General features: G+C 34.5%; 1 long non-coding RNA gene and 1 pseudogene across 1 annotated transcript; both read right to left on the reverse strand.

Annotated features, from left to right (window-relative positions):
- LOC110011716 lies at nt 252–9,282 on the reverse strand (annotated as a pseudogene).
- Nucleotides 6,515–7,210, reverse strand: LOC110011720. The gene is made up of 3 exons (XR_002286758.1): nt 6,895–7,210; nt 6,612–6,675; nt 6,515–6,539 (listed from the first exon to the last, which is right to left on the reverse strand). It is a non-coding gene; the product is annotated as an uncharacterized LOC110011720 (long non-coding RNA).

The following is a 9,716-nucleotide window of genomic DNA, read 5'->3' on the forward strand; positions in this document are numbered from 1 at the left end:
GGATGCATACATAATATGGAAAAAAGGGACCACTATGGGTTAATGGGGAGTGACAGTATATGGCTGTATGAAGAACCGGCAGATGGGAGAAAGGAAGCAATCTGAAAGATATGGTTTAACTCAACTACGTGCTGAATTTCCAACCATTTAATTTGTATCCCTTTCTCACAGCAAAAGATGAGAGTGCCTCAAAGTGGGGGCCTTCCCTCCCGCCCACCCCCACCTCTGCCTCTGTCTCTGTACCTGTAAAATTTTTTAGAACAGAACAGAACAGAACAGAACCCTTTTATAATCATCATCTGAAACATTGAGAGCGCTGAATTTTCTGGTTGAGTTTTTACAGTCTGAGAAGAAAGCTACAAAAGAAAATATAATAGTTTTTTGGTATCTGTAAGGAAAATATAAAAAATAAAAGATTATTGTAAGTATTATTATCACGAAAAATCACATCGTGGTGTCAGGCGTGGCTCCAGCTCAATTAGGTTGCCAGTTGAGATAGCGCTTTCCCCTGCCTTGTGCGGCAGAAATGCAAAGAGGTAACATTAGTGTTAAACAACGATTGCATTTCTCGGTTCCTACTGTGAATATTACACCTAGAGTCTCCAGAATAGTTAAATGACGATAAAATCATAGAATAAGAATCAACCAAGGAACACTAGGAATTTACCGTCGTAAATGTTGAGTGGGGTTCACCAAGTGGCTGATAACCTCTGATTGTGCTGTTGACAATGGGCAAAATTCTAATAAAAAGATGCAATCTGTGTCAAGTCCACCAAAAATTGATATCCACCCATATTATATTCTTCAACAGAGTGCTAGCAGAATTTAAGCATAACAATGTGCAATGTTTCAGGATGGAAAACATCATTTTACACTGTAAAAGAATAATCTGAAATTTCTGTCCTAACCAGTAACAGTCATTCAGGCAACAGGATTATTCATGCTGTTCCCAAAAATCTTACCTAGCTGTAAGGAAATCGATCATCAAATATCTTACTACCTCCTCTAGTGCTATTGTATCCTTATTTCTTCCTCAAAATATAAAATCAAGTAATATATCACATGCTAAACAAAAATCTACAAGTTTCCCGTGCTTAAAAGCTGTCTAGTTAGGAGCCTATGCTGAATGCATATAGGAACATGCAAATGCAAAAATTTAAAGTCATCTTGCGACGCAAAGGAGATAACCAGTCACAACTCAGATTTGTTTCTACAGAACCTTATTCAAGTAATTTCCTTAAGTTCCCATTGCACCTATCGATGTGTCCTATCACAAAAGCTTGTAAATTTTTCCTGTGCATATAACAGGCATCAGAAGAGGAAAACCAGCCTTTATGGATACTGATAATGCAATAAACATCAGAATTTATTCCAAAGTTAAGATGCAAGCAAAAGAATGAGAATGCTGAAAAGGTGACATTTCTTAAAAATCTAGCCATACTTTCTGAGGACAACTTAGAGTATGGAGACATGTATTTGATAAGGTTTCATGCGATGCAGTTCATGGAATTGTAGCCACCAACCAAAAATAACTCATTCACCAGCTAATGCGCAAATTGCATGAGATTCCATGGCATAATAGTTACATCAGTAATGGGCAAACAAAATTCCTAAAGAAATGATTTTTTTTTTCTTCAGGAATAAATACCAGTATCTTGCACAGCTTATCTTAATAGTTAAAAGTAGTGTTGAGAATGATGTTAGAATCAACTCAAGCTAACCTTGCTTTTATTTTAATTTATTTTATTTTTGCATAGTGATATACTACCTTTTTATGATGTTTCAAAAAGATTGCTTCTGATTCTGGGTAACTTATTGCACACAATAGAAAGTCACAACCGTCCATACTCATCAATTTGGTATCTAGTCTATAAAGAACTTTTGCCTGCGTGGCCTGTTTCAATCATGGCTTATATAAAGGGTTCTCAATATTTGCAGAATAGATGGATTCAAGGACTTTAAGAAGATCTTGGCATATTGGCAGTACACATGTGTGAGATGTACCCAATTCCCAACAAAGAAATTGACTGCTCAGAGGGAATATTCATCAAAATGTTTACAAGGATAAGATATCTGGTATTGCATCTGAAATGCTTTCTGTAATGCACTATAAGGATTTCAATAAGTTCTCAGGTAACACGAGTAATCAACTCTTTGAAAGCTCTATTTTACATCCAATTAACAAGGATAGAAACTTCCTGATTTTGCAGGAGATATTGCTTAATAACAGAAGTGATAAAACCAAAAGTCCGTTCTAACAAGATTCTCATTTTTGCTGATGTGTATTTAAAAATGTTTTGGAATTGTATATTGGTCTAATCAGCATGGTTGCTCTTATTATCATCATAATCAATCATCACAACCACCATCCTTCTCATCGTAGGCAAACTCATCCAATTACAAGTCCTTACAAGCAACTTAACTGTGAAATAGTTAATATGATACTTAAGACACACTTCTAAGATTAGGTCTAAATACAGAAGCAGACCATACTATTTGAAAAATAACCTTACCTCCTCTGTAGGTAAAGATGCAAGAAAAAATTAATGGCATAGTTGCAATAATACGTTTCTTCCCACTTCATTTTCATAGTCAAATATCATTAATGGTTTCAAAATTCAGTTTATACCATTTCAGTCCTAACGTTTAATTCATATCTTTGTCAACCGTAATATTTAAATTGTGTTCCATTTTAGTCCTTGAAGTCAATTTCAAAAAATAAATAAGGGCAAACATGTAATAGTTAATAAAAATGTATTAAATTAAATATTTAGTTAAGCAACTAAGTTTGTGAAAATTTTATAAAATTAAGAACTCATGAAAAAAGAAACCAAAATTTCTTTTCGGGGGAGAAACCCCACACACCTTAATTTATTAGAACAAAAGTTTCAACTTATAAAATCATCTTTTGAATAGTAGAAATATTCTCTTAACTAAAATATATTATGATTGGTTCCATAGTCAATCAATTTATTTGCAAAAATTTGAAAAATATTAAAATCACAAAAACAATTCTCAAAATTTTATAAAAGTTAATGAGAAGATTGAAAATTTTACTGTAATTTGAAGTTAAAATTAACACAATAAATTAGTCAAAAATATTCAGAACAAGAGTGGATTATCAATATGATCAAATAAAAAGCTTGAATATTTCAGAGAATTCATCACTGATTTACTAAGTTAATTTTTATCGCAGATTTTTACTGTAAATTTTTAAGCGTGATGATTTTCATAAATTTTTTAAAAAGTTTTCTATATATCATATATTTGAAATTCTTTCTGCTGAACAGCCAAACTGTAATAATATTCACAGTATCCATACAACAGTCATCTAGGTTGATACATCTATTGTGAAAAATTTATGATATTTAGAATCTGCAAAAGAAGTCATAATAGCTCTTAATTAATAAAATTTTGTAAACCTAATTGGTTGTCTACAATACTTCTAGAGCTTTACCATGTTTTGACGATTCTTTCTTAAATATTTACTAAAAATTGTTTAGGACTAAAATGGAACATAATTCAAATATTACGCACTATAAGGTTACAAATTAAACATTAGGATTTAAGCGATATGAAAAGCGCCTCAAAAAGCACGAAAAAACCACATGCAGATAAACTTGCACGTGTGATTCTGAACCTGAACATAAAGGACTATTGATCGTATTTGCTCTATTTTCTGATATGTGTACAGTGAATGGTGTTATTATTAGCTTTACACATTATATAGTTTTTATGGTTAACATACTTATTATATTAAACTAAAATTACTTGAGTCGATCAAAGTTTCACAGAATGACTCAGTGGACTTTCTATAATATCAAATTTACAATCAAAGAGAAATAATCCCATTAGTATTGACCATAAAAGGTCACATCCCCAAAATTGCAGTTTTTTGCTTAGGAAATTCTGAAAAACATATAAAATAACCTTATCAATTTTGGAAATCTTGAGTTCTTTAAAAATTAAAATATAAGGACATAGATTTCAATTAGTTGATCAAAATATTTATATAACAATTTTATATTTTGACAATTATTAAACTATAGCACAAATCATAATACAACTTGGAGAGAAATTTCTGTAAAAATTGAAGAAAATCTAGAATTAAACCCAAAATCACAAAGGTGCACCACCCATTTGTGTTCAAGGAAATTATGTGTTCTAAAATTGAACTGGAATCTTGTCGCAAGGTACTTCAGACTGCAATTAACTAAATTTCCAAAAGGTAAATCTTAGTTGAGATAGAAATTAATGAAGCCTTTCAAAATTGACTAAATTATTGAACTAGATGTAAATGAAAATCCAAAAAAAAAAAAGTTTGAAGTCTTCTAGAAAGCTGCTTTACAACAAATTCAATCAACAAAGGTAGTGGGGTTAAACCCAATTACAAATGAACCTCCATAAGCCCATCACTATTGAATTAGGGACGCGCTGGAAGTCCAGTAGCATTTTTATGATGGCATCATGATCCATCAACGACTCACTGAGTGGGGAATTCGTAAGACGCCTTTCACCTCTAAGAATCTTGATTACAATTTCTCAAGGGTTGTATTTGGATCTAACCAAAAAGAGTATGAATGCAAATTGCCTAATATTTAAGATTAGAAAATGACCTTACCGGAAGATTTGTGTAAAGGCAACAAGAGGTAAATATAGGAATAGGACAAATTGTTCAGAAATAATTTTTTTTGTGTGTGCTGTCATGCACATGTGTTTGTCGCAAGAGAGATCATAATCCCCAGTAATGATTTCCTGCTTATCTGCAATCTGGAGGTCCTTAATTTATTGGAATCATGGCATTAGGTAAACAATTAAGCATATTGTATTGGTCATCATAAAACTTGTCAATTTCTGTCTTCCCATTATTAATCAATCCATGTCTTAGTCTTGTCCAGGAAAGGTAAATTTGTCCTAAATCAACTACAAAAATATACTATTCAATTAGAAACTAAAATAGATTTTCTTTAGTTGCATAATTGATCAAATGGTAAAGGGCGCCACCAAAAAAGAGTTGGAAGAGACTGACCCATATTATACCAAGTGAATATATCATGTTCACCAAATTTCAATAAACAACACTTCAAGCTGATATGAGAAAAAATTGGATACAATCAAATACCTCAAAGTAGCCCCTGGAAGTTAACATCAGCTTCAGACTAGTCAACTGACTTGCCAATGCCTTTAACTGCTGATATTGCCAGTTAACAGGTCTCATTAATTGCCTGAACATGAGAATTATAACTTGTAAAGGCTGAGACCTGTTTAAGATTAAATAGAAAATATTTATTAACTAAATATCCAATTTAAATTACTCAGGGTAGAAAGAACAAAGACTTAGCAAAGAAAAACTTGATGAGATCTTAATGAATGTTTAAGTAGGAATAAGCATCAAGTTTTATTACGTTTTGGCAAATGAACGACTCAATGTCTAAATACTTCATAATACGTTTGGGTTTCAGAAGGTTCACTGCCCAACTTAACGGTATTCATTTTTTCCATTTAAGTTTAGCTTGTCATCCATGATCAACAACAAAGAGCAAAAACAAAGGACAAAGGAACAGTTAACGCAAACATTGCACATACTTTTCCTTGTTTTATACTGCTATATACTATCAACTACTGAGGCAAGGTCAAACTATTATAGGAGATATGTTGCATTGTGGGTCTTAATTAAGGGAACAGACTCCAGCGATCACTTCACCAAGTAACCTCTGAACTTCACTCCTGAGATTATTTTACCATGTGACCTCAGGACTTCATTGGAATAGACTTCTATGACCTTTAGATTTACCTAAAATATTCTCTGTGTGTCCTATCCAGGATAAGACAGAAGATTCGAATTTCCAACTGCCCTTTTTCTGTGGATTCCACTTCTAATATCCTTGGCAGATCCCAGAACTGGATAATCTCCATAATTTTTGTTCAATACTTTTCCACATGCAGCATGCATCTAAGGTTAGAATTCCACATCAGCAACTCTCTAATGTCCCAAGATGCTTGAGACTTCAAAAAGTTTAATTTCTCTTTTTAGCCAATCTATAATTAAAGTTTTTGAATTTATTACTTAACAGTCTCAATTTACAAAGACAGGTATCTCAACGATGGATCTTGGATTTTTCAATCCTTGTTCAAGGAAAAGCCAAGATGGCTATAAGCCCACTAGCAAAACCAGAATTGCTGCCATAAGTAAGGCAGGTGAGTTGCCACCACCAAATAGTTGATCCAAGTGTCCAGCTCCAAGGGAGACAATAATAAGTCGCTAAGAACTCAAGAAGCATCATCAAGAGAGTGCAGTTCCAGGAAAAAAAAAAGGAACCAACAACATTCAGGATTTAGGCCAATGCTATGTTTAATGTAAAAGTTAATAGCATTATGACAATGCATAATGCTGGCATATGTTAGAATATATCAATCCACAGCCATCCAAGAGTGAAGATTATAGAGATAAATGAGTTGGAAAAAATTCAAAATGATTAGAAACCAGAGAAGGTTATACCTTGTATCAATTGCCAAATTTAGGACGCCCATGGACAACACTGCATGATTCACTTAATTATTTAGTGTGTGTTATACCGCCAAACTTCTACTGAAAGCATGTCCCGACTAACCTTGGCCCAAGCCTAAAGCTTCAATACGAGTAGAGACCAATGCATATGGAACACTATATGTTATCTGCACAAAGGTCAAGAAAACATGTAAGAGAATGGAAATCCTCATATGCCTATTCCTAACACTCACAACCCTAAACAATCTTCCTAGTTACATGCATAAGAAGCTTCGGCTGCTGCATCTACTGAATTTTCTATACCAAAGCCCAAAAGTTTATGGTTCCAAATCAAAGATACCCTTCGCATCACGGATCTTAGAGCACCGACTAGTGTGGGGAATCACCTTTTAGACTCACAATCAACCAAAGCAGAAGTTACTTAAGTTCATATATTATACAGACTAGTTGAGCCCAGCCAACCATCAGAGTCAACCATTCCAATATCGAAGTACTAGTGAACTAGCACCCATTTGCCACTTTTCTGTGGAGAACCCAAATAGGTGAGTATACTCCAAGGGGGGATTTCAGCTTCAGGAAAGTTCCATCAACCCGACCAAATTTAAACTCTTGGATGACAAGTGAAAAGAAGCTCACACTTCACACCACTCTCCTTGCGTGTAACCCGAGTAGCAGTGCATAAGTAAATGATCACTAATGTAGGTGTAACGCTAACATAAACATACTATCATCAACTCATAAATATATCAGCTTGAAGAAACTTAGAACTTAATTAGGAAAAAGTACATATATACATATATATATATATATATATATATATATAAAGAATCTAAATATATAGTATATGCAACCAAATGCACACAGTAATTTACCCGTTAAATCAGCTAGTAGAGTACGACATTACCCCTGAGTCATAATATTAGCTACATCAAGAAGCCAGAACCCTATAACAAACGCCACCACCGCGCGCGTTTTCTTCTGCCCGCGATCGCCAAAGAGCCAGCCGATGTCAGCTGACTGGCCAATAATAAGAACGGCGACTACGATGGACACGGGCACCGGCCAGTATGAAGGGGCGGCGGCGGCCGAAGCGGCTGGTGCACCTGTCGCTGACTCGCCCCACTAGGGGCATGACCAGCAGCCGAGACAGAGGACCGCACAGCCAGATGATGCTAGCCCAGGCGTGAGGTATGCCGAGCTCTTGGACGTAAGGGGTCAATAGGGACAGCTGTAGGGCCCACCCGAACGGATTCCGCACGCCACCGATGCTACCCGGAGTACAGTCGCAATTTCACTCTCCTCGGCCTCGGTGACTGGCCCGGCCCGCTGTAACTAGCAGGTTGCCTCTACCACTACGGAATCGTCATGCTCCAGTCTCAAGGAACCGGCGGTGGTATGGAAAAGAGCGGCGGAGAAAGGTGGTGGTGGTGGCGGGGGAAGGAAGTGATCGATCGTTAAGAAGTGGGAGAAATGGGCTTGAGGAGGGAATAATGGGATTGGGTTTTGAGAGGTTTAAGACATGCGGGTGGAAATTGTAAATCCCGCTGAATTTCCTTTCAAATGACCGAATTGCCCCTTAAAAAGGCTTTGTTATCTCTCTCATTCGGTAAGAGGTTTGAGGATGACGAAAATTAAGTTTCCCCTTAAAACTTCATAATCTTTTAAACAAATTCAAATAAATGGTTATACCTTTTATCTCTACTATTATTTAAAAAATAAATAAAAGAGGTATTATAGACACAGAGTGACAAGTTTAATATTACTCATTAATTTTCATGATATCAAAAATACACTCCAACGTATAAGATATCTAACTTTTTCAATTTCCTAATTTTTACATCAAATAAATTAATTTTTTTTAATGTAACGTGTTGATTTATATATTTTTATTTTATTTATAATATATTTTAAAATATTAAAAAATTATTTATTATATCTAAATAGAAACGACGTGTCATGGCGGCTAGAATTTTTGAAAAAATGATAATAATCTATTTTGTATTTTGGTTAGACGATGACGATGAATTTATTTTTAAATAATAATTATAACTGAAATTAGACATGTTTCATCACATCTAAGAATTGTCACGTGTATTCTTTAATTATTAACTATATAAAAATCAGTTGTATTAACTGCAATAGTATCACATCTAACTAAACTAGTAGATATTTTGCTACGACTTCCCTTCTGTCTGTGGAATTTAGTCAGGGATTCCCCTGTGACGTTGAATTTGATCGGTCGTATTTTGTGTTTGTTATAATCGTTTCACAATGTCACAAATATTTTTAGATATGGCCTCAACTAGGTCTGACAATTAGTTGAACTCTTTAATATCGTGTGGTATAGGACGTCAACATAATCGAAAGGATTGTATCTGGTCAACCTAAAATACGTGAAAAATAGTAAATCTAATATAAAAGAAAGCGTGTTTAAAATAAAGTATGTTTATTATATAACATACCACAATTTACAACGAGCATGCATCTCCAGGTTAGTACCCCATTTTGCACACACCTATCAATAGATAATGATACAAAATGACGCGTTATTTTATTGTACCACTCCCAGCATCCATGTTCTATATCTATTATGTTAAAAATAGGTGGTCAATGCACAATCTTATCATATCATATTGTATGTGGTGTAGGTGTCAGTCTGTACCATTACGTGCTTTACGGAAGTATTGATGCAAACTTATGTTCCGATCGTCTGACATTTCTAGAATGTTACGCATCATTCCAAATTGACGGAAACCCTGTCCAGGATGATGCATTCCGACAATGACATAGAAGATGAAAGGACATATTAATGTCCATGTAAAAATGTTCACGTCGAAAATAGAGTCAGTTTGAGATCCATTACTCATATGCTCAAAAGTATGCGCTGCATAGAGGCTTAGCCTACATCGATAATTAAGGAATTTTATGATTTAATGACTTATAGAAGGACATATTCTAAATCTTTCAAACTTTTAGTGCCGGAAGAGTGTTGTGTGTCCTAAAATTTGAGTTGGACCATGGACTACTCTTCGTGTTTCCATTCGTCCTCATTGAAGCCTAAATACATGTATTCAGATGAGATGAACTAGCCACGGACATGTAACAAATAACAAATTTGAAATTAACAACAATCCTAATAAAAGCAAAACTACTTCGAGTCAACCTAATGTGTCAGTTTGGGATTGTAGATGATAAAATAATATTTGTA

This window comes from Sesamum indicum, linkage group LG3 (assembly GCF_000512975.1).
Source record: "Sesamum indicum cultivar Zhongzhi No. 13 linkage group LG3, S_indicum_v1.0, whole genome shotgun sequence".
In the NCBI taxonomy this organism is placed as follows: domain Eukaryota; kingdom Viridiplantae; phylum Streptophyta; class Magnoliopsida; order Lamiales; family Pedaliaceae; genus Sesamum; species Sesamum indicum.